This window comes from Dasypus novemcinctus, unplaced genomic scaffold, assembly GCF_030445035.2.
Source record: "Dasypus novemcinctus isolate mDasNov1 unplaced genomic scaffold, mDasNov1.1.hap2 scaffold_193, whole genome shotgun sequence".
Classification (NCBI taxonomy): Eukaryota; Metazoa; Chordata; class Mammalia; order Cingulata; family Dasypodidae; genus Dasypus; species Dasypus novemcinctus.
The window spans coordinates 385840-412681 of record NW_026688170.1 but is presented as its reverse complement, the minus strand read 5'-3'; the positions used below and the strand labels follow the sequence as shown (position 1 = coordinate 412681).

The following is a 26842-nucleotide window of genomic DNA, read 5'->3' as shown; positions in this document are numbered from 1 at the left end:
AATATACTTAAAAAATAATAATAGGGTGGGTTGCAGGAAAAATACACCAAATGTAAGATAAGGACAATAAGATTTTGACAAAAATCTTTCATAATTTGTAAGAAACATCTCACAAAAATGCAAGGTGTTGGTGGTGGTATATGGGACCCCTGCATGATGGTAAACATGTTTGCTTTCTAAGTTCAGAATTTTTACCATACTTATTATGAATGATCATATATAAATGATATAAAGATAATAATAGGGTGGGTTGGGGGAAAATATTTTGGTTAGTAGTAATATTGTGACAATGCTGTTTAATCATTAGTTAAAAATGTTTAACAACAATTCAAGGTATTGGTGGTAGGGTGAGGTATGAGAGTCCTGTATGATGCTATATATGTTTGTTTTGTAAATTCACAACTATTATTATACACTTATTGTTTATGTATGTGTATGTATGAGTGGTATACTTTAATAAATTAAAAAAAATTTTTTTTTAAATCATGGGACCCACTGAGTCCATCACTCTCCTTTCTGGGTAACAGCACTGGGAGGAGACTATCTGGGGAGTCAGGCAAGCTAAAATTAGATTTCAATTATAAAACAAAGTAAAAATTAGGTATTTTTTTAAATCACAATTTACAGATGAGGGATAGGTACAAAGATCTCAAAGTACTTCTCCTGAAGTGACCCACCAAGTACATGTCAGGATGTAAGTACAGGGAAGTCTGACTTTAGGCTAAACCACTGTGGAAATGACTTCACAAGAGTCACAATTCCATCCAAATTGGGCTGCCCTCAAAGCCCATGGTTGAGCTTCAACTACATCCAAGGGCTGCAAATAATATGGTCTGAAACCACCTCCCCAGCCAGGAGAGACATCATAGAGATGGTGGAAAGAGCCACTGTCTCCACTTTTTATACTCTATTAAATAAACAGTGAGTGCATGGTGACAGTTTAGGTGACCCTGTGCTAGGCACAGGGCAAGGAGAGATTAATTAAACCTTATGGGAGTGACTTACAGTCCAGGGAACAAGAGATAAAGAATCAGCAAATACAACTTGAAGAAGAGTGGTCAGTGGTAGGATAACAGAGCAGGTAAGAAAGATGCTGTGAGTTGATGAAGTTCAACCTGCTGCCCACATAGGATGTCTAAGGTTTGGTTCCTGGTGCCTCCTAAAAACAAACAAGGAAAGAAATGAATAAACCAACTCAAAGGAGCCTATGTGGCTCAGTGGTTCAGTGCCATCTTCCCACATACAAGGTCCCAGGTTCAATGCCCAGTCCTGGTACCTCAAAAAAAAAATGTTACCAAAGTCAGAAAAGACAAGACTGGAGCTGGGGATCAAAAGAGGAGGAGAAAGCAGCCAAGTGGCGAGGGGTTATTTCCACATCAAGGAAATAGTTAGTGACAAGTGGAGAAGGAAGACAGAGCTTGATCACTGCATGACCTCCAAGGGAGGTGGGCATGGCAAATAAGCCCATTAAAATTGGGCAAAGTATTTAAATAGACATTTCTACAAAGAAGATATACAAATGGTAAATAAGCATATGAAAATGTGCTCAAGTCCACTAGCCATTAGGGAAAGGCACATCAAAAGCATGATGAGCTATCCTTCACACCCATTCAAAAGGCTATTATTTTTTTAATTGGAAATAGCAAGTACTGGTAAGGATGCATATAAATAGGAAACCTTGTACACTGTTGGTAGGAATATAAAATAATGCACTGGCTGCGGAAAACAGCTTGGCAGTAACTCAAAATTAACCTAAAATTACCATATGAACTGGCAATCCCACTTCTGCATATATATCCAAAAGGATTGAAAGCAAGGACTCAGACAGGTATTTGTATGCCAATGTTCGGAGCACAATAAAGAAAATGTGGAAGTCAAATAACTACCAGAAGATGAATAAACAAAATGTGGTAAATACATATGATGGAATATTATTCAGCTGTAAGAAAGAATGAAGTCCTGATACATGCATCAACATGGATGAACCATCAGGACATTAAGTTTGGTAAAATAAACCAGACACAAAAGGACAAATATTGTATGACCTCACTGATATGAACTAAGGATAAGAACCAAACTCACAGAATTAGAATCTAGAATATGTTACCAAGGGATAGAATGGGGGTAGAGAATGGAGCGCTGATATTTAAATTGTGCAGAATTTCTGTTTAGGTTGATTGTAAATGTTTGGGAATGGATAGTGGTGATGGCAGGACGTTACTGTGAATTATATGTTTGTGAATGTGGTTGAGAGAATTTGTTTACGATCTTGTACATTAGTAGGAGGAAAGCTAGAAGCCTAAAGATGGGATTGTTTAACTAAGTGAAAACTGTTATGGATGATGGACTGAGGTTAATAGTACAAATATAAGATTGTTCTTTCATGAATTACAACAAATGTATGGCACTATTAAACATGGTTAATAATAGGAAGGTAGATGGAAAAAATACACCTAATGTAAATTAAGGATTATAGTTATCAGTAATACATTATATTCATTCATCAATCCTCACAAAGCTGACACAGTAATGCAGAGTCAACAATAGAGGTATACACAGGAACATTAATTTTTTACATGAATTTTCTGTAAACATACAACTTCCCTCATTTAAAAAAAATTGCAGTAATTTTAAAAAGCATTAAGCTAAGTGAAAGAAACTAGACACAAAGTACCACATATTCTATGATTTCATTAATATATACATAAAGATAAGTCTATAGAGATGGAATGAAATTAGTGGTTATGTAGGGCTGGGGAATGGCAGAGGGACTGGGAGGTGACTTCTAAGGAGTATAGGGCTTTCCTTCTAGGAGAGATGAAAATGTCCTAAACTTGATTGTGGTGAGGAATGCACACATCCGTAATTATAAAAAGTACACTTTGGATAGATTATATGGTATGTAACTATATCTCAATAAAACTGCTTTTAAAATTTGGGGCACACATTGTGGAGGTTCTTGTAGTCCAGTGTAATACTCTTGCTTTTTACTGTAAGCTGGGAATGCATGGGGGTTTCAGTAAAGAAAAACAAGGGCCAAGACTTGCCTGAGGTTTTAACAGGATCACTCTGGCTGCTAGGTAAGAATGGACCACAGTGGCAAGCAGGTCAAAGGCAGACCAGTTAGGGAGCTACCACAGTAGTCCAGGCAAGTGATATGGTGGATTAGACAGAGCAGCAGCAGTTAGGGAAACCAGGTGGTTGGGTTTTACACATATTTGAAGTAGCTGTTGCTGGATTACTGTGGGGTAAGAAAGTGACACAATCCCAACTCCAAAAGACAGAGGAATGAACAAACAGGAGGAATGCAACTATGCATGAAAGTAGACTATTATTATTCTAATAATGTAAGAACTTGTAACATTGATATAAATAAAGGCAGTGGACACAGAGGTTCTGAGGAGAGGGAGAGGGAAGAATAGGTATAATGCGGGGCATTTTTCAAACACTGGAATAATTTTGCATACTGCAATAACAGAGACAAGTCATTATACATTTTCTCAAAACATATAAAAATGTGCTGTGCAAAGCGTGAAACATCATGCAAACTATAGACCATGCTTAACAGCAATGCTTCAATATGTGCTCATCCCATGAAACAAATGGACCACACTAATGAAGGATGATGTTCATGGGGAAAACTGTGTTAGGGGGAGGGAGTAGGGTATATGGGATTCCACTATATTTTTGATGGAATATCTATGGCATCTAAAGCACCTTTAAAAATAAAGAAAACAAAATGCTTTTAAAAATTGTGACATTTAAGCAGAGGTATCAATGGAGTTGTGATGTTAGGCAAGAGAAAGACTGGGGTATCATCAAAACTATTTGATATTTGAAAACATGGAAACAGATTCTGAAGAGAGGGTGCACTGAATGAAATCCATAAAAAATAAAAATGATACACGGCTCTTCACCAAAATTTTAAAACTACAGATCTGCAAAAAAGAAACTATAAAGGCAAACTACAGACAGGGACTAATATTTGCAAACTTAACTATGACAAGGAAAGAACACATACCTCGACTATCTGAAACTGATATCTGGATAGGTATCTACAATATTGGGAGCGGCTATGGCTCAAGCAGTTGAGCACTTGCTTCCCACAAGAGAGGTTCTGGGTTCAGATCTAAGTACTTGCTAAAATAAACAAAAACAAAAAACAAGCAAACAAAAAATTTTTAGGGGATCCCATGTGGCTTGGTAGTAGAGCACTGGCTTCCCACTTATAAGGTCATGGGTTCAACTTCTGGGCTTAATACCAAGAAAAAAAAAAAAACCACACAGGTATTCTAGAATAAATTAAAAGAATTTCCAAAATTCTCAAAATTCAACCATGAAAAAACAATCCAGGGTGTCACAGGGTGACAACTGCTATGGGTTTTCACCAGACTGAGGTGTCCCTCAGGCCGGTGGGCTCAAACTAGTTGGCCCTGGGGGAGTGAGGATGGATACGGAGACTATGCACACTCCAGAGACAGGGTTCTGGACCAAGTCTAACTTTATAACATAGAAACAGCTATTTATAGTTCAGGGCAATAGGTAAGGGGGGCTAGGTGGTATTAGATTGGCAGGGGTGAATATATGCCCAAACAAGGAGAGGGGTAAGCTATGGGGGACGGTTAGGTTGATCATGTAATCTGAGCTTTTTCATGCCATACTGCCTGATTGGTGGGTATCAAACAAAGGGAAAAGGGCTCAGAGAGGAGGAAGAAGACATGGTGTAGCTGGACAGGGCCTGGTTGCCATTCTGTCTGACCTTGTGGTCAGTGGTTATTTTGGTTAGCTGTGTGGTTGCCTTAGAGACAGCGTATTGGCAACTGATAAGCTATGCCTTGTCGGCAGTGCACAGGGTGCTCTTGGGCGCTTTTATTTCTCCTACACCAGGGAAGTGGCTGTGGCCCATCTCCAGGGCCTCCTTGTGAAGGCAGGCTCACCCACAGGCTGCCGATCGCTGCCTGGCCCGCACATGCTGCAGAGAGCCGATTCAGCAAGGTGACACAACAAAGGAGGGAGACAAGCAAAAAACAAACAAACAAACAAACACCACCTTCCAAGGCCTGCATCCTGGAGCTGAGCATCATGGGAGGGAGGGCCAGGGCAGCTTCCCGCACTGCCCATGTGCAGACCCCACCCAAGGCCTCTGGACTGGGAATGGCCCCACCCACTTCCTGCTTCAGGCACCCAGTGCTCAGCTAGTGGATCATCTGAACCATTCCTCAACTTCTGAGTGTTCTTCTTTAATCTTGAACATTCTCCATTTAATATTTCAGCCCTTTCAGCTTTTCACTTTATCTACTTAAGCATTATCTTGTCACCCTATTTCTTAGAGATTATACTTCAATTTTGAACTGTATTTCCATTTTTCTTATTTCTTCTCATTCACTTTTTGAGTTTTAAAAATTTATATCTTATCATGTATTTCATTTTCTTAATGCCTGTTATCTACTTTTCAGAAAGCATATTTCAGTACATAATATAGATCATGACAAAGAGCTTTCATTCATTTGTTGTGGATTACTCTGCACTTACTCCTTTTCTCCCTATATTACTTTGATACTTGAAAATAACTGTTTTTTCTCTTGGTTTTCATATGATTAAAAAAATTTTATAGAGAGAATTGAGACTGAAAATAGCTTTCCAACAATACAGATCTGTTTCTCTTTCTACATGTTTTATGAAATGTTTTAAAGTATGGATGCTTTCTTCCTGATATTTTCAAATTCTGTACTTCCACCACTCTTCCAAAAGGGTCTTCACTCAATTCATTACCTCTCCCACACCTTTTTTGGTCTATTTTCTTTCTCCATCTGACCATTGAATGTTCCTTTTACATGTACTCCTCTCTGGAGAAATATTTCCATGTTGCCAAAATCTAGTCATTCTCTATACATGTCTACAGATTTTCAAAATCAATGATCTATGAAAGTCTATATATATTCAAAAGTAATATGTATATGTTATTTCAATACGTTATACTATATTTCATTTCTGAATTATCTTGTTTTTGTATATTTAATGAATCATATTCCTACAATCCTTAGTTGTAGTTTCTTATACTTTATGACTACAGTTACTAATTTTCTATTTAGTTTTAAATCAACCTATTTTCATACATATTTGGTGTTAGCAATCATGATTCATATTCTGCAAATTTTGAAACATTTTTATTGCTTTAGATTCATAATCCAATAGGTTCAGGGTCATTTCTATCTGGACTACAATATTACAACCATATGGCTTTACACCTATCACCAGGCACACACATGGTCCTCAAGGATTCTGGTTAATACTTGTTCTTACTCTAGTTAAAGAACTGTTTTATAAATAACCTCTAGAAAGAAAAATTCATTTAATAGGGTTTATTGAATTTTTAAAATTTAAGAACACATCAACATATTTCAGGCATAGTCTATCATGATCTTATTATTAAACGTTGAACATATGGACATTAAGGAAAATTAAGTTCTTCAAAATCATAAAAATGTAGGTATCCAACAATTAACTCACATTCCAGGATTTCAAAAATGCACTCACAGGATACCTATAATCTGGGGGCTTTCTGCTGCTCACTACGTGGATGGTCATTTGTGGAAGTTATTCTACTCTGTTCACAGCTGCATTTTAAAAATCCACAGCTAACATCACACTCAAGAGTGAAATACTGAAACTCTTTCCCAAGAGTTCATGAACAAGATAAGTTAACTCACTTTCATCACTGCTTTTAGCATTGTACTATAAGTTCTAGCCAGAGCAATTGGGTAAGAAAAAGAAATAAAGTCATCCATACTGGAATGGAAGAAGGAAAGCTATCCCTATAGATGACATATCCCTTTAAATACATAATTCCAAAGAAGTCACAACAATACTAATGCAACAATAAAGGCATAAAGCAAACTTGCATAGTATGAGATAAATGCACAAAAGTCAGTTTTGTTTATACAGCACAACAAAAAATAAGTCCACTCAATCAGCCGCTAACAAATAAAATAGCTAAGAATGAATTTAATGAAAGGATAAAACACATGAACACTAGCAAACAAACTGAATGAAACTAAAGAAGACCTAAACATATGGCAAGACATCCATTGTTCAATGATGATAAGATTATATTATTCTAATATCAATACTTAACATAGGGAGCTACAGATTCAATGCAATAATTACAAAAATCCCAGCACCATTTTTGTTTACAGAAATGGAAAAACCAATTCTCTAATTTAAATGGCTTCAATAAGTGTCTTTAATAGAGAAAACAATCACCTTTCTTCCTTGTGAGACTGGGATAGACTAATTTATATAATATGAGGAGGGCTTTCATTGAGATCTGGTTGACTTGGGTAGGAATATGTGGGATTCTCTGAGGGATACTGGGGTTCACAGAAATTTGAGTCTTAATTCTCCCTGTTAATGGAGGGCAATATTTTTCTGTAAATTTCATAGGGACACAGAGGCCAGGATGTGGAATATCTCTGAGTACAGAGCTGTGTCTCCATTGCCATATTTTCATTCAGGCTGGGTGAAGTTTTTGGTTCTCAGAAGGAAGTAGAGGTCTCTGAAAACACAAAAATTGACCAAGTCCCCTCCTCTTTATACCCTAAATCTCAGGATCTGCAGTGAGTTAAGCATGAGCAAGGGTATGAAAATTCACTCAACATCAGTAGTGACCAGTAAAATTAATAAGAAAATTAGAAGGTCTCACTGCTCTTGGAGTGCACATGATCTGGGACAGGAAGGACTGAAATAGGAAGGTGCACACTCCAGGATGCTGAGGGAGTTGTTTAGTTCTTTAGTCAGGGAAACACCTGTTGTTGACCACCTCTAGAGTTCTCATATCATTCTACATTTCAACTCAAGAATTTCTATTTCCACTAAATTTATACTTTCTAGCCCTTTATTGATATTCTCTACTTGGAGAGATATCATTCTCATGTTTTCCTTTCACTCACTGAGCAGATTAAAAATTTGTAGATGCACTAATCCGGAAAATGGGTGTTGATGGAAGTGGGTACTGCTCATCTCTTTTGAAAAAGAATGGTTCAAACCCCGGGCTTCCTTGACCTCTGTGGAGCTGGCCCATGGGCAGTGCTGATGTGCCAAGGAGTGCTGTGCCACACATGGGTGTCCCCTGCATAGGAGAGCCCCACATGCAAGGAGTGCACCCTGTAAGGAGAGCCACCCAGTACGAAAGGAAGTGCAGCCTGCCCAAGAATGCATTGCATGCATGGACAGCTGACACAAGATGAGGCAACAAAAAGAAACACAGATTCCCATGTTGCTGACAACAACACAAGTGGACAAAAAAGATGCAGCAAAATAGACACAGAGAACAGACAACCAGAGGGGGGGGAAGGGGAGAGAAATAAAAATAAATAAATCTTTAAGGAAAAAAAAAGAACAATCATGAACACTTATGCACCGAAGCAGGGCACCTCAAAATACATAGGCAAACAAGGAAAAAAACTAAGTGGGGAAATGCATGCCTCTACAATTACTCTGGGGGACTTTAATACACCAATATCACCATTAGGCAGAACATCTCGATGAGAATCAATAAAGAAGTAAAGACCCTGAATAATACATTAGAGGATCTGGACCTAATAGACATATACATAACATTACACTCAAATACAGTGGGATATATATTATTCTTGAGTGCACATGGATCATTCTCAAGAACAGACCACATGCTAGGCAACAGAACACCTCTCAATGAATTCAGAAAGACTGAAATTACACGAAGTAATTTATGTGACTAAAATGCACAGAAGCTGGAAATCAGCAAGGGGCTGAGAAGCAGATTAGGCACAAAGATATGGGAGTTAAACAGTACACTCTTAGACAAACAGTGGGTCAAAGAGAAAATTGCAAAGAAATTGGTAACTACCTTAAAATGAATAAAAAAATAACACAGCAACATAGCATAACCTCTGGGATGCAGCAAAAACTGTACTGAGAGGAAAACTCACAGCTATAAATGCTGATATTAGAAAAGAAGAAAGTGCTAAAATCAAAGACTTAACTGCCCATCTGGAGGAACCAGAAGAACAACAACTAACCCCAAAGGAAGTAGAAAGAAGGAAATAACAAAGATTAGTGCAGAACTAAATGAAATTTAAAATAAGAAAGGACTAGAAAAAATAAAACCAAAAGCTGGTTCTTGGAGATCAATAAAATTGATAAACCCTTAGCTACACTAACAAGGAAAAAAAAAAGAAGATGCAAATACAAAAAATAAGGAATGAGGAAAAGGATATCACCACTGACCCCACAGAAATCAAGTTTATCATAAGAGGATACTTAGATAAACTGTATGCCAACAAGAATAATTTAGAATGGGCAAACTCCTAGAAACACACAAGCAGCCGATGTTGATGAAAGAAGATGAACTCAACAGACCAATCAGAAGTAAGCAGATACAGTCAACAAAAATCTCCGAACCAAGAGCCCAGACCTGTTTCACATGTGAATTCTATGAAACATTCCAGAAAGAACTAACACCAATCCTGCTCAAACTCTTCCAAAAAACTGAAGTAGAAGGAACATTGCCTAACTCATTCTATGATGTGAACATTAACCTAAAACCAAACCCAAACACAGATGCTACAAGAAAGGAAAATTACAGGCCAATCTAATGAACTTAGATGCTAAAATCCTCAACAAAATACTTGCTAATCATATTCAAAACACATTAAGCAAATTTCACACCATGACTAAGTGAGTTTCATCCTGGGTATGCAAAGAGTGTTAAACATAAGAAAATCAATCAATAAAATACACTTCATAAAGAGATCAAAGGAATAGAAACACATGATAATCTCTACAGATGCAGTAAAAGCATTTGACAAAACACACGCTTTCCTGATTAAAACACTCCAAAAGACAGGAATAGAAGGAAACTTCCTCAACAGAACATAAGGTATATATGAAAAACCAACAGCTAAATCATATAAAATGGTGAAATCCTAAGAGCTTTTGCTCTAAGACTGGACACAAGACAAGGATGCCCACTGTTACCGTTCCTGTGTAACATTGTGTTCAAAGTGCTTGCATGAGCACTGCAGCCAGAAAAAGATGCAAAAAGCCTCAAAATTGGAAAGGAAGAAGTACAAGTTTATTTACAGACAACATGATCCTATACATAGAATGCCCTCAGAAACAAAGCTTCTAGAACTTATAGTTCAGTAAAGTCACAGGATATAAGAACAATGCAAAAAAAAAATCAGTAGCATTCTTGTATACCAATAATGAGCAATCTGATGAGGAAATCAAGAAAAAAATACCATTTACAATAGAAACTAAAAAAAACCAAATACCTAGGAACAGTTTAACTGAAGAAGTAAATGACTTATATGCAGAAAACTACAAAGCACTGTTACAGGAAATCAAAGAAGACTTAAATAAATGGAAGAATATTCCCTGCTCATGCATAAGAAGACTAAATATCATTAGATGTCTATCCTACCCAAACTAATCTACAAATTTAATGCAATCCCAATAAAAATCAACACAACATTTTTTAATGACTTGTAAAGACTATGAAACTTATTTGGAAGGGCAAGAGTCCCCAAGTATTCAAAGACATATTGAAAAAGTAAACAAAATTGGAGCAATCACACTACCTGACTTTAAAGCATACTACAGAGCTAGAGTGGTCAAAACTGCATGGTACTGTCACAAGAATACACATACTAGCCAATGGAACTGAACTGAGAGTTCTGATATAGATCATCACATATACAGTCATTTGATATTCAACAAGGCCACCAAACCCACTCGGCTGGGAAAGAATGGCCTCTTCAATAAATGGTGCTTGGAGACTGGACATAAATAACCAAAGAATTAGAGGAACACCATCTCACACCTTATATGAAAACTAAAGATGGATCAAAGATCTAATTATAAGAGCCAAAACCATAAAGACCTTGGAAGATAAGTAGGGAAGCTTCTATAGGACCTTGTAATAGCAAATGTCTTCATGAACTTCAATCCCAAAGCATGAGAAGCAAAAGAAAAAAATAGATAAATGGGACCTCCTCAAAATTAAAACCTTTTGCACCTGAAAGGAGTTTGTGAAGAAAGTGAAAAGACAGCCTCAGCAATGGTAGAAAATATTTGGAAACACCAAATATCTGATAGGAGCCTAATGTCCACCATATGTGAAGAAATATCTCAAAATAAAAAGACAAACAATCCATTTAAAAAATGGACAAGTGATTTGAACAGACACTTCTCCAAAGAAGGAGACAAAAGGCTAAAAAGCATATGAAAACATGCTCAACATCACTAGCTATTAGGGAAATGCACATCAAAACTACAAGATACCATCTTACTTCCATTAGACTGGTGGACATTAAAAAATCAGAGGACTAAGGTGTTGGAGAGGATGTGGAGTAATGGACACCTTCATCCACTGCTGGTGGGAATGTAGAACAGCCCAGCCATTGTGGATGACACTTTGGGGTTTCCTCAAAAAACTAACTATAATTCTGCCATATGACCCATCAATTCCACTGCTGGGTATATACCCAGAACTGACAACAAGGACAAGAACCGATTATACACAACAATGTTCATAGCACCATTATTCACTATTTCCAAAACTGGAATCAACCCAAATGCCCATTAAGAGATGAATGGATAATCAAAATTCAGTAGATACATACAATGGAACACTACCAACTGTAAGAAGGAATACAGTACAACACATGGGATAACATGAATGAATCTGAAGGGTCTTATGTTAAATGAAGCAAGCCAGGTATTGAAGGACAAATATTGAATGACTTCTTTGATAAGAATTAAGCTAATTGAGCCAACACAGGGAGCTAGAGTCTGGAAGATAGGTTACAGGAAATAGAAAGGGAGAAGGTTGTAAGCCAATGCCCACAGGGGTGCAATCTATGATAAAGTATGAGTAGTTGTGCAGTGAAGGGATATGACAGGGGTATAAGGATATTATTGGGTTGGGTGGTGCAAGCTTGATGGGTCTAGGGTAGGGAGGATGGGTTGAATGGTCCATGGAAATGGGGAAAGAGTTGAGGGGGGAGGTAGCAGGTGAACATTGGCAGGTATGTGGTTGAAACTACAATGCTGAGAAAATTGTTTTGGCAATATGACAAGGAAGGGCTACTGGTTTAGGGTGTTGGATGGAAATATATTTGGGAGAGGGCACACCTGGGGCAGTCTTCTAAAGAAGGTGCAAGTGATGATTTTGTCATAGTGTGTTGGATCAGTGGAGGGGGAACCACATAATGAGTGAAAAGGAGTTAAGCTCCCATACAGGGGAGTCTTGATATGTTCTCAAACACAGGGGAGGGTGTCTCTGGAGAGTATGGGTGGTTCCTAACAGAGAGGACAGACTACTGTGTCAAGCCAGCAGCACTGTTGCAAATATCTACAAATTTTGTTCTTCAAGGAGTGAAGCCTGGTGGTCACAGTGGGTCCTGTGGGGGGAGAGAGAAAGAATGGGATCAACAGAAGAGTGAGTATTTAGGGGGCAAAGGAAGAATTCTGCATGATCTTGCAATGATGGATACAGGCCATGTTAAATTTCATCAAAAATTTATAAAAGTGAATGGTGTAAAATGTAAACCATAATAGAAACCACTGACCATAGTTTGAAGCTATGTTTTAATACTTGTACATCAGTTGTAACATATATGCCATCCTCATGTAAAAAGATTATTAACAAAGAAAGGGAAAAAGGGGAGGATGTTGGGTATATGAGAGTCCCCTCCATTCTGTATGTGACTTCACTGTGACCTAAAACTTCTTTGTAGACAAAATGAAAAAATAAAATACTGGGGAAGTAATGGAAGAAAATGCAACTGTACATATAGCACAACATATATTACAGTGATGAAAGGCAAAACTTAAAAAACAATTCTTTTACTATTTTTCATTTTTTAAATACCCCTTTTTAACCTTATTTTAGTTTTAGTTTTCTTAAATTATCATGTATTTTTTCTTATGTTTAAGCCTTTTGTTATTATTTCATTTTCCTATTAAGCAAATTTGAAAATATTCTTAGCTTCATTTTTGAAGAACTTCTAGATTACAGAAGGGTTACAACTATGATAGAGGAGGATCATTGGTGTGGGGAGTACATGATGGGGGATAGATACATGGAAGGAAGTTCATGTGGGGATATATATAAGGTATATAAATATGTTCCAATATTCATGGGGCATTGCCACAGTGGGTAGAGATTCACACAACAACTGAAAGAATACCGAATTCCTATCCTTGGGAGCTCTGCCACATTCTCTAATGCTACAGCAGCAATCCTCCAAGGAGCAATGACTAGTGAAAAAGGATGGTCCACTGATATACGCTTGAGATAGATGACTATGCTTATGCACTTTTTGCTCTTAAATTTGCAAGTTAGCATAGTGATGTAGGGTACTGAAGAGCTACTTCCTGAGAGCCTCCATGTTACTCAAATATGGCCTCTCCCTAAGTCAAACTCAGCATATAAATGCATTACCTTCCCCCCCAATGTGGGACATGGCTCCCAGGAATGAGCCTCCCTGACACTGAGGGATTACTACCAAGCACCAGAGGATGATGCAACTGGAAAAAGACACTGAACTAAAGGGGGAAAAGGTAAAGATACATGAGTTTATATGGCTAACAGACTTCAAAGTAAGCCAGGAGGCCATCAGAGAGTTATCCTTATAAAAGTCTCCACAGGATCTCATAGGCTGCCAAAGCAGATACTACCACAAATAGTGGGACATCTGAGGGATCCAGAGACACCCAGCTTATACGGTCAGGGCAGATAGCTCTGGAGATTGAAGCCTGGCCATTGGGCCCTACTTCGGAGTTTGTGCTCCTGATGTGACAGAGCTGGACTCAAACGTGACTTCTCTACACATGCCTCTTCTATCTCTTTTATTTGAAACTATAGTTGATGCTGGAATTGGTATGTGTACATCCAAAAGATTTGAATCTCTGAAATGTTCCTGTGCCAGCTGGGCCCTGAGCCTCAGTGGAGTTGTAACACCTACTCTCCAGTTCATTGGACTCATCTAGGTCAACTAACAAGGAGGTGAGGATGGACAACCATCACACCAAGGAACTGAGAAAGTCTACAACTGCAAGCAAGAAAGTCCCATTTATCAGCCAAAGGGGATCAAAGTCCCCTCTCTGGTAGAGTAGGCATCACTATTCCAGAATTCTCAGGAGTGTGGACTTACTGGTATTCCACTATAGACTTATTGTGGTTATATCAATGGAAAATCTATCACCAATGTGGAGACAATGGCCACTGGAGGTGCTGAAGTCATGGAGAGGGAAAAAGAGGTATAATATGGGGGCATTTTCAGGACTTGGAATAGACCTGACATTGCAATGACAGATACAGGCTGTAGCAGTCTGGTATTATTGATGAATTCCAAAAAGAAGTATTGGATTATGTTTGTAAAATGATCTTTTCCTCTGGGCATATGAGATTATATTGGATTTATAGGTTTACCTGATTAGGTAATTATGTTAATCACTTGTGCCAGAAGGGCATTGAGTCCCAACCCTTTGGTGGGCAGAAAAAAGGCATGGCAAAGGACAGAGTTAGAGGTTTTTTTTGTTTTTGTTTTTTTTTAAAGATTTATTTATTTATTTAATTTCCCCCCTCCCCTGGTTGTCTGTTCTTGGTGTCTATTTGCTGCATCTTGTTTCTTTGTCTGCTTCTGTTGTCTGTCAGCGGCATGGGAAGTGTGGGCGGCGCCATTCCTGGGAAGGCTGCTTCTTTCTTTTCACGCTGGGCGGCTTTCCTCATGGGCGCACTCCTTGCGCATGGGGCTCCCCCACGCGGGGGACACCCTTGCGTGGCACGGCACTCCTTGCATGCATCAGCACTGTGCATGGGCCAGCTCCACATGGGTCAAGGCGGCCCAGGGTTTGAACCGCGGACCTCCCATATGGTAGACGGATGCCCTAACCACTGGGCCAAAGTCCGTTTCTCTAGAGGTTCTTAATGTAGGAGTTTTTATGTTGGAATTTGATGCTGAAGTGGGAGTCCTAGGAAGCAAGGAACCCTGAACTCACAGAGAAGCAAGACTGCAGAAGGGAGGAAACCCAGGAAGCCTGAACCCTTGCAGACGTAGGCAGCCTCTTACTCCAACATGTGAAAACAGACTTTGGTGAGGGAAGTAACTTATGCTTTATGGTCTGGTATCTGTAAGCTCCTACCCCAAATAAATACCCTTTATAAAAAAAACAACCAATTTCTGGCATTTTACATCAGTACACCTTTGACTGATTAATACTCAGGCCATTATATATTCTGCCATAACCTACAGAATTGAATGCAAGAGAGTGTAAACTACAAGGTAAACTATAATCCATGCTTAGTTGCAATGCTTCAAAATCTGTTCATCAGTTGTAATGAATGTAGCACACTAATGCTAGAAGTTGTTAATGTTGGGAATAGTGGGAGGTATAGGGAGTGGGGCATATGGGAATGTCTTATATTTTTCAATGTAACAATTTATGTAATCTAAGGATCTTTTAAAATTAAATTTAAAAAAGGATACAAAGGCCTCTGAGCTGACTACAAAGGGGTATCCAGGGATCTACCATCCTGGGAAAGGTGAAAGAGAGGGACACAGCCTAAGGCTGACAGCTTCTGACCCACAATTCTGGTCTGCTGTGTCCCACCAGCTTTTCCAGGCTGACTGGGACCACACTGTTGTCTACCTTGGGCTACTAAACAGAGGTGGAGAAATCCAACATTCTCAATCTCCCTCTCTTATAGCCGGGGTTGATTGTTGAGGATGTACCTTCCCAGGAAACAGGAGAGAGAGGGACACAATCTAAGGCTGACTCATCTTTGGACCCACAAATTTGGTCTGTTGTGTCCCATGGGCCCTTCCAGGTCAGAGAGACCTTGCCATTGTTTGCCTTAGGACGCTGCAAGGGAGTAAAGAAATCTGACCCTCTCAATCTCCTCGATGAACAGGGACTGATTGTTGAAGATGCAGAAGGGAGTAGAATTATTTCTTACCCAGGAAATGGGAGGGTGATGCCAGAGAAGGCTAGAGACTTTTTTTATAAGAAAGTCCAAATTACAAGGATTTTAGCCTCCAGGCAGGATCTTCTCACATTGATCCAGGCTGTGTTACAGTAAAAACACATTAAACAGGCATCGAACTGAGGGCTGCCAAAGAGTGTCATCTGCTGGCAGAACTTGGTAGTACATATGAGAAAACTAAAAATAAATGAGGCATTTTCTGACCTTTATAGCTTGCCTCCCAAGGCCCTAGGAAGTAGGTCTGCAAAACATTACTGGGTGCAGAGCACACTTTTGAGCAACTAACAAGGACAAGCCTAATGATCCAGGTTGAATCCAGAATCAAAGAGCAACAGTAACACACAGCCTCCTGCCACTAAATCCCAATAAAAGACAAAGAAATTGAGCATCTGAGTAAACTACACACTAATCAGGTGCCTAGACATCAGCAAAAATTTATGAGCCAGAATAAGAAAATGGAAGGCATAGCCCAGGAAAAGGAATATATCAAAGTCCCAGAAGAGATGCAGGATTTGAGAGAACTAATTAACGAGATGTGTACCAATTTCCAAAAGTAAATTCATGAGTTAAAAGACAATATGGTTGAAGAGATGAATGTCATTCAAGAAGATGTTCAGCAAGCACAAAGAGAACTTGAAATGTGGAAGAGAAAAGCAACAGAGCTCATGGGAATGAAAGATGCAATAGGTGAAATCAAAAACAACATTAAAGGTTTACAACAATTTCAAGCAGACTTGAAAGGATAAAAGAAAGAATAAGTGATACCAAAGACAGAAAACAGCTGAAATTGAAGAGAGAAAAGAACAGAGGGAGGGAAAAAATGGAAAAAAAATTGAGCAGAGCCTCAGGGAGATGAATGACAAGAAAAAACACAACAACATACATGTCATGGGAGTTCCAGAAGGAGAAGAGAAGGGAAAAGGATTAGAAAGAGTATTTAAGGGAATAGTTAAAATTTCCCAATGCTTACAAAAGAAATGACCCTGCATGTCCAAGAAGCCCACCTTATCCTAATCTGAATAAACCCCAATAGATATACTCCAAAGCATATATTATTCAGAATGTCAAATGTCAAAGACAAAGAGAAAATTCTGAGAGCATTAAGGGAAGCAAATCATCACATACAAGGGATGCCCAGTAATAGTGTGGATTTCTCATCAGAAACCATGGTGGCGAGAAGACAGTGGTATGATGCAATTAGGAGACTGAAAGAGAACAACTGCCAACCAAGAATTCTGCACCCAGCAAAACTGTCCTCCAAATATGTAGGTGAGTATAAAATATCCACAAACAGAAACTAAGAGAGTTTGTAAAAAAGAATCCAAATTGCAGGAAATAATAAGGAAGCCATAGAGCCTGAAAGAAAAAAACAGAAGAGAGAGGCCTGGAGCAGAGTAAAGACAAAAGAATAGCAGAAAGGATAACCAAGAGTAAAAAGATAAGACCAAAATATGATATCAACATGAATACCAAAGAATAAAATGTTTGAAATAATGCATTTACAGTAGTATCATTGATTGTGAATGAAGTAAATGCACCAAACAAAAGATATAGATTGACAGAATGGATAATAAACACAAGAGCCATCCACACACTGCTTACAAGAGACCCACCTTAGACTCATGGATACAAACCAGCTGAAAGTAAAAGGTTGAAAAAAGATACTCCATGTAAATAGAAACCAAAAAAGAGCAGGGATCGCTATACTATTATTGGACAAAACAAACTTTAAGTGAAAAGAAGTTATGAGACAGAGAAGGCCATTATATATTAATAAAAAGGGCAACCCTCCAGGAAGATATATTTATGCACCTAACCAGGGTGCCCCAAAATATGTAGGACAAACTCTGACCAAACCAAAGGGAGAAACAGGCATCTCTACAATAATCACTGGAGACTCTAATACACCACTCACATCATGAGACAGAACAACTGGACAGAAGATCAACAAGGAAACAGAGACCTTAAAGAATAATAAATGAGTTAGACCTAAAAGACACACAGAATGCTGCATCCAAATGCAGCAGGTTATACATTCTTCACACATGCCGATGCATCCTTCACTAGGATACACCACATGCAGGGCACAATGCATGTCTCAATAAATGTGAAAAGACTGAAATTATACAAAGCACCTTCCTAGATCATAATGGAATAAAACTGGAAATCAATAATAGACAAGAAAAAGGCAACTTCACAACTGTGTGGACTCTAAACAACATACTCTTAAATGATCAGTGGATCAAAAAAGAAATTCCAAGTGAAATCAGGAAATATATTGAGAAAAATGAAAATGAGAACACAAATTACCAAAGCTTATGGGATACAGCAAAGCCAGTCTTGAGAGGGAAATTTATGGTGCTAAACACCTATATTAAAAAAGAAGAGCTAAACTCACACTTAACTGAATACCTACAGAAATCAGAAAAAGAACAGCAAACCAATCCTCAAAGCAAGCAGAAGGAAAGAAATAATAAAGATTGGAGCAGAAATAAATGAAATTGAGAAAAACAACAACAAAGAGAAAATCAAAACCAAAAGCTGGTTCTTTGAGATCAGTAAAATTGACAAATTGCTAGCAAGATTAACAAAGGAGAAAGAGGAGGCAAAAAAAAAAATCAGAAATGAAAGGAGGGAAGTAATGACTGACCCCACAAAAATAAAAAGAATCAAAAGAAGATATTCTGAGAAATTGTATGCCAACAATCTAGACAACCTAGAAATGGGCAAATTCCTAGAAATGCACCAACAACCTACACTGACACTATAAGAAATTCAAGAACTTAACAAACAAATCACATTTAAAGAGACTGAATCCATCATCAAACACCTCACAACAAAGAAAAGCTCAGGACCAGATGACTTCAGAGATGAATTTTACCAAGTATTTTGAAAAGAATTAACACCAATTCAGTTTAAATTCTTCCAAAATGATGAAGAGGAGGGAAAATTACCCAACTCTTTTTATGAAGCCAACATCACCCTAATACCAAAGCCAGATAAAGACAGTATAAGGAAAGAAAAGTACAGACCAATCTTTCTAATGAAACAGAGATACAAAAATTCTCAACAAAATGTTGACAAATTGAATCCAGCAACATTATCAAAGACTTACACATCGCGACCAAGTGGGATTTATTCCTGCTAGGCAAGGCTAGCTCAACATAAGAAAATCAGTCAACATAGTACACCACATTAACAAATTGAAGGGGAAAAAAACACATGATCATCACAGAAAAGGCATTTGACAAAATCCAGCATTCTTTCTTGATTAAAAAAACACTTCAAAAGATATGATTGGAAGGAAAATGCCACAATATGGTAAAAGGATATGTGAAAAACCCACAGCCAACATTGTACTTGGTGGGGAAATGCTGAAAGCTTTCCATCGAAGATCAGGAACAAGACAAGGATGTGCACTATCACCACTGTTATTCAACATTGTACTACAAGTTCTAGCTAGAGTAATTAGAGAAGAAAAAAAAATTAAAGGCATACAAATAAGAAAAGAGGAAGTAAAACTTGCACTATTAGCAGATGACATCATCCTATATTTAGAAAATTCTGAAATGTCTACAACGAAGCTACCTGAGCTAATAAATGAGTTCAGCAAAGTGGCAGAATAGAAGAGCCACATGCAGAAATCAGTGTTTTTTGTACACTAGTACTGCACAATCTGAGGAGAAATCAGGGAAAAAATCCATTTACAATAAGCAAGAAAAAGACTCAAATATGTAGGGGTCAACTTAATCAAAGAAGTACAGGACGTATATGCAGAAAACTACAAAACAGTGGTAAAAGAAATTTAAAATGACCTAAACAAATGGAATGACATTCCGTGTTCACGTACTGAAAGATTAAATATCATGAAGATGTCAATCCAACCTAAACTGATTTATAGGCTCAATATAATACCAATCAAAATTCCAACAGCCTACTCTACAGAAATAGAAAAGGTAGGGAAAAGGACTTGGCCCAGTGGTTAGGGCATTCGTCTACCACATGGGAGGTCCATGGTTCAAATCCTGGGCCTCCTTGACCCATGTGGAGCTGGTCCATGCGCAGTGCTCATGCACACAAGAAGTGCCCTGCCACACGGGGGTGTCCCCCACATAGGGGAGCCCCACGCACAAGGAGTGCACCCCTAAGGAGAAGCCGCCCAGCATGAAAGACAGTGCAGCCTGCCCAGGAGTGGCGCCACCCACACTTTTCCTACAGCTGACGACAACAGAAGCAGACAAAGAAACAAGATGCAGCAAATAGACACAGAGAACAGACAACCGTGGGAGGGGGAGAATTAAATAAATAAATAAATCTGTAAAAAAAAAAAAAGAAAAGAAAGAAAAGGCAATTACCAAATTCATTTGGAAGGGAAAGTGCACCTAAATAACCAAAAGCATCCTAAGAAAGGGCAACATGGTGGGAATTTCACTGCCAGATCTTAAAACATATTACAAAGCTACAGAGGTAAAAACAGCATGGTGCTGGCATATAGAAAAACTCATTGATCAGTGTAATAGAATTTAGAATCCAGAAATAAACCCTCACCTCGATGGTCAACTAGCGTTTGACACATCTACCAAGTCCATGTTAATGGGAAAAAAGTCTCTTCAAAAAATGGTGCTGGGAAGGATCCAACCATTCTGGAGGACAGTATGGCGGTTTCTCAAAAAACTAGCCATAGATTTGCCATATGACCCAGCAATACCACTGCTGGGTATATACCCAGCAGAACTGAAAACAAGGACACAAACCGATATATGTACACCGATGTTCATAGCAGCATTGTTCACTATTGCCAAAAGTTGGAATCAACCCAAATGCCCATCAACAGATGAGTGGATCAATAAAATGTGGTATATACACACAATGGAATACTACTCGGCTGTAAGAACAAACACACTACAAACACATGTGATAACATGGATGAATCTTGAGAACCTTATGTTGAGTGAAGCAACCCAGACATTGAAGGACAAATACTACATGACCTCAATGATATGAAATAAACAAGCTGCCCTAGATAGCAAGAGACTGAACGATAGGCTTACAGGAAATCGGAGGGTGGAGGAAGGATATGAGCCGATGTCTGCAGGGGTGGAATTTAAGACGAGATGGTGGTAAGTATGAACACAAAGAAGAGATAAAAGGGGGCAAGGGGTTGCCTTTGGTTGGGGCTTTGCGGGTTTGAGGGTGGCTGGGGAGGGACGGATGGGTAACATTGCCCAAAACTGGGGGGAGGGAGGGGTAGCATACAAACACAGAAGAGGGTCAGGTGTTGGTGGAGAGTAAAATGCCGAGAAAATCATATCAAAATATAATAAAGAGGGTTACCTGTTTAGAATGCTCGGAGGGGAGAGTCTGATGCAGGACGGGCTCCTGGGGAATGTCTAAATGCTCATTCTGCCAGAGTGGGTGACACCATGGGGTAGAAACCCAAGTAGTGAGAGTGGGGGTGGACCCACATCCTGGGGAGGACTAATGCCATCAAATAGAGGGAACTGTATCCCTCGAGAGAAAGGGTGGCTCCCAGGGCATTGGGGCAGTTGAGCAAGTTAGGCCCTGAACACTATTCCATCTATCTCTGGAAGTGGCTCCTCAGGAAACGGAGGTTGGCTGTCACTGTGGGCACCAAGGTGGAAGGGAAAATGGATGTTAAATGTGTGGAACCAAGGTAAATGGGGGGTAAGAGAGGAGTTTCTTGAGAGTACACAAGGATGGATATAAAACATGTAATATTACACCATAACATATAGGAGATGACAGACTGATAATGTAAACCATAATGTAAAACATAGGATAACTAAGAATGTAAAGAACTGTGTATCCTAAAGTATGCACCATAATGTAAGCACAGATGTCACCTTGTTAGAAAGCTAATGTCTCAGACTCTGTACATCACATTAAGTAAATATGATGTGAATAGGGTGTAAGAGTATCACTGTGGAAGGAAAAAGGTTTTGTGGTGGATGTATGGGAGTGCTGTATATTATATATAGGCATTGCTGTGGTCTAGGACTCCTGTGAAGAGAAGCTGAATAATTAGGGGGGAAAAAAAAAAAAAGAAAAAGATAGGATGTAGAATTTTTTCAAGTCAACATTCTTTATCTAAGTTCTTTATCTAACTTTATCCAAGTTCTTTATCTAACCTTTAAACCCATCGCTATATGCCATTCCCTAGTAAGGGACCATGACATTATATTGGGCTTCATATTTCGGGGAGTTCTGGATCACAGAGTGTTTCAACAATGGCAATGGAGGGATACTGGTATGGGATACCAATGACAGGTGATATATGGCTGACAGGGAGCTGTACAGAACATATGTCCAGGGTGCATGGTAATGTTTGGATATACTCATAGTGGCAACAATTAAAAACCACAGCAGGGGGGGTATTGGGTTCCTGGCCAGTGGTGCTCTGTCATGGTCCCTAGGGGAGCAGCGACAGTCTCCCAGGTACAGCGGCGGGGACCGGAAGGGAGTGAGGGTTCAACAGTGAGCCCCTGATGCTAATGACTATGCTTGTGAGCTGATAAGCCTAAAATAAGAACAAGGCCTAGAGCAGCATTGTGCCTGGGAATTTCCTCCTGTCAGCCTTCATGTTACTCAAATGTGGCCAGTCTCGAAGCCAAACTCAGCATGTAAATGCAATGCCTTCCCCCCAGCGTGGGACATGACACCCGGGGATGAGCCTCCCTGGCACCGAGGGACCACTATCAACTACCAACTGATGATGCAACTGGAAAATGACCTTATACAGAAGGTTCAATGTAGACAGAATATCCCTGTCTACATAAAATAACATGACTTTAAAATGCTGTTTGACCTAAAGTAAGGGGGAAATGGAAAGGAGAAATGAGTTTATATGGCTATGAGTCTCTAAAAAAGAGTCTGGAGGCTGGCAGAAGGATTGCCCTCATGCACAACTGAGCAGAGTCAGAGAGACAGATAAAGCAGATACAACCCCCAGATATTGGTTCCTTTGAGGGCTAAAGAGACCCATGGGAGTTATGGTCATGGCCGATGGGGTTAACTACCAGGTCAGATGGCCCCTCTTTGGAAATGGTGTTTATGTGTGATGAATCTGGACTCAGATGGGATCTTCCTTCATAAGACTTTCATGCTAATGTGCTGGAGGTGCAGTTAATGTTGGGGTTTAAGATATATTTAGGGGATTTGAATCTCTGGACTGACAATGCGATAGCCAGGTCCTGAGCCTCAACAGACTCCAGCACCTACAATCTGATTTATTGGACTTACCACACTCAGCTAAGATGGAGTTGAAGAGGGACAACCACCACACCATGGAGCCTAGAGTGATTACAACTGAAAGTGGGAGGATTGCATCCAGCACCCATGTGGAATCTGAGCCTCCTCTTGACATAGAGGTGCAATGGACACAACCAATCCAATGTCCACATAGAAGAGGTGGCTTTGGATGGGGAAAAGTGGACATGGTGGCTGATGGGTATGGGGAAAGGCAGGAAGAGATGAGAGGTGGAGGCGTCTTTGGGACATGGAGCTGCCCTGGATGGTGCTTCAGAGGCAATCACCGGACATTGTAAATCCTCACAGGGCCCACTGGATGGAATGGAGGAGAGTATGGGCCATGATGTGGACCATTGACTATGAGGTGCAGAGGTGCCCAAAGATGTACTTACCAAATGCAATGGATGTGTCATGATGATGGGAATGAGTGTTGCTGGGGGGGGGGGGAGAGGTAGGGTGGGAGGGTGGGGTTGAATGGGACCTCACATATATATTTTTAATGTAATATTATTACAAAGTCAATAAAAAAATAAATTAAAAAAAAATGGTGCTGGGAGACCTGGATATCTATAACCAAAAGAATGGAATAGGACACCTATCTTACATCCTATACAAGAATCAACTCAAAATGGATCAGAGACCTAAATATAAAAGGAAGGATCATAAAACTACCTGAAAAAAATATAGGGAAACATCTTAAGGACCTTGTGCTACATGGTGGTTTCTTGGACAAAGCACATGAAACAAAAGAAAAAATAGATAAATGGGACCTCCTCAAAATTAAACACGTGTGCACCTCACAGGACTTTGTCAAAAGGGTAAAAAGGCAGCTGCCTCGCCATAAGGAAATGCTTGGAAATCATATGTCCAATAAGGGTTTAATAGCTATAATATATAAAGAAATGTTACCACTCAATAATACAAAAAGACTCAATTAAAAAATGGGCAAAAGACATGAGTAGACATTTGTCCAAGGAAGAAATACAAATGGCAAGAAAACACATGAAAAAATGTCCAACATGAGTAAAAATTAGTGAAATGCCAATCACAACTAAGAAATATCATTTCACATCTATCAGAATGGCCACTATTAAAGTCAGAGAACTACAAAGTTGGAGAGGATGTGGAGAGATAGGAACACTTATTCCCTATTGGTGGGAATGCAGAATGGTACAGCCACTGTGGAGGACTGCTGGGCAGTTCCTAAAGAAGGTGAATACAGATTTGCCAGTGACCCAGCAATATCACTATTGGGTCTACACCCAGAACTGAAAGATACAAACAGACACCTGCACACCTATGTTCATGGCAGTGCTACTCACAACTGTCAAAAGCTGGAAAGAACCCAGTTGTTCATCAACTGAGGAATGGATAAACAAACAGTGGTATATTCCCATGGTGGAATATAATGCAGCTGTAAGAAGAAAGGGAGTCATAAAACATTTGACAATGTGGATGAACCTGGAGGACATTATGTTGAGTGAAGCCAGACACAAAGGACAAATACAGTAAATACAGCATTACTATGAATTAAATATACTGTATAACACACTGTATGATTTCATTTATATAAAATGTAAATATAAATCAATTTATAAAGGGGAAAAAAGTATTTGTGCAAGAATATTCAAAAATGGGAGTTGTGAAGAGTAGGGGAGGCACAGATGGAGAAGTGATGGATTTTCTTATTTATTATTATTGAATTTATGAAAATGCTCTAATAATGATAGAGGTGATGAATGCACAACTATGTGATGCTGCCGAATACCAATGATTGCGCACTTTGGATGAACTGTATGCTTCCTTGATACGTACCAATAAAATGATTTTTTAAAAAAAATTGACAAATAGCACTTAAAAATGGGAAAATATGTAAATAACACTTTCACCAGAGAAGAAACATTCAATTCTTTTCATCACTAGGGAAATACAAATCAAGACCTGCTATGACTTATCATATAGACATAGTAAAATGGCTAAAATCAAGAAAGATAATACCAACTGTTAAAGAAGATATGGAAAACCTAGAGTCCTTATATATTTCTAGTGAGAATGCCAAATGGTGCTGCCACTTTGGGAAACATTTTGTCAGTTTCTTAAAAATATAAACTTACATCATTGTTGCTAGTTCCACTCCGAGATATCTATCCAAGACAAATTGCTGTACCATGATTCCCACAGCAAGTTCATGGCCGCCAAAACTGGGGAAAAAAATACAAATGCCTATCAAACGGGGCTTGGATAAGAGAAGGTGGTACATCGTAAATAGCTCTGCAGCTCTAACTAGGTAATTTCATTCAAATAACTTTCACCGAATAAACAAGTTATCCGCGTCTGGAAAAATGCCAAAGACTGAAGCAGGCCGCAAGCCCCCTGCTGCCCAGGGCCCGGCGAAGGCAGCCCCCAACCTCCCGGTCCCAAACCGCACAGAGAGGGCAAGACCGGCGGGGGTGCCGCGCACAACCGTCAAGCGAGCAGGAGCTTCGGCAGCCGCACGGCTGGGCGCTCCCACAGCGCAGCGCGGGGATAGCCGCTCGGTCGCTTTTCTGCGCTGCCGGGGGCCCCCGCAGCCCCGCGCCCCGCCGCGCCCACAGGCCCGCGGGCGCTCCCCACCCACCCGCCCCGCCGCCGCCAGGTGGGGTCCGCACAGTACCGGGCTCCGAGCCGGGCGCAAGCGGGCGTCTGAGGAGGGGCCGCGCGCTCCGCCTGAGGGTTCCGGGCCAGCGCTCACTGCTCGCCCGCTCGCGGGCCAGACACGCCCCGCACACGCGGAGCCCCGCACACGCGGAGCCCCGCACAGGGCCTCGGCCCTGCTGGAGCACCAGGTCAGCGCGTCCGACGACCCCGAACACCCCGAGCTTCAAAGGGCCGCCGCCGCGCCGCATGCCGGGTGGGGCCTGAGGGGGTGGGGCCCGAGGGGGCGGGGCTGAGTGCCCGGTCACGCCCCTGCCAGGCGGGCCCGCGCGCCCTCGCGCCCCTCGGCTCTCCTGTCCCACCCGCCTTCGGGGCCCCTACCTGTGTTCTCCTGGGCCGAGCGTCTCCCCACCCCCGAGACCTGGCTGAGGCCTGGCAGCCCCTTGGATCCCCCTGGCCAGGAATGGGGCCGCCTCCCAGGAAGAGCTGCTGGCCCCCCTGTTGTGAGATAAACATTCTTCTACATCACAAAAGACTGAAGCTCTGGGTGCAGCACAATCAAGGGCAGCAGGAGGTGCGCTGGGTGGGGGGGACCGGGGAGTCTCATTGTAAACAGAAGGTGACTGGCTCCTTTTCAACTAACAGGTCATGATTCTAGGACCCAAGATGATAAAAATAGTTAAAATGGGCAGAATTGTAGTTTCTCAAGATACACAGGATTTTTAAAGTGGAAAATCTTCAAGGGAAATTAAGACCTATGAAATGCTATGGTTATACGTGAATCAACACTTGGAATATTTTAGAGCAATACTCGGGGCAAACTGTCAGTAATTCATCTTTTAGGACTTGTGTAATAACTCCAAACAGATTATTCCTGTAATATCAAAAAACTATCAAGTAAATGGA

At 40.1% G+C, this 26842-nt stretch overlaps 1 long non-coding RNA gene across 1 annotated transcript in view; it reads right to left on the bottom strand.

Annotated features, from left to right (window-relative positions):
- The window catches only part of LOC111759053 (uncharacterized), a 31300-nt gene extending 5271 nt beyond the window's left edge, over window positions 1–26029 (bottom strand). Inside the window, exons 1-2 of the long non-coding RNA XR_009184764.2 lie at window positions 25956–26029; window positions 25417–25503 (exon numbers count right to left, since the gene is read on the bottom strand). This is a non-coding gene — a long non-coding RNA (uncharacterized lncRNA). The remainder of the gene's footprint in view (window positions 1–25416; window positions 25504–25955) is intronic.
- Window positions 26030–26842: the final 813 nt, after the last annotated feature.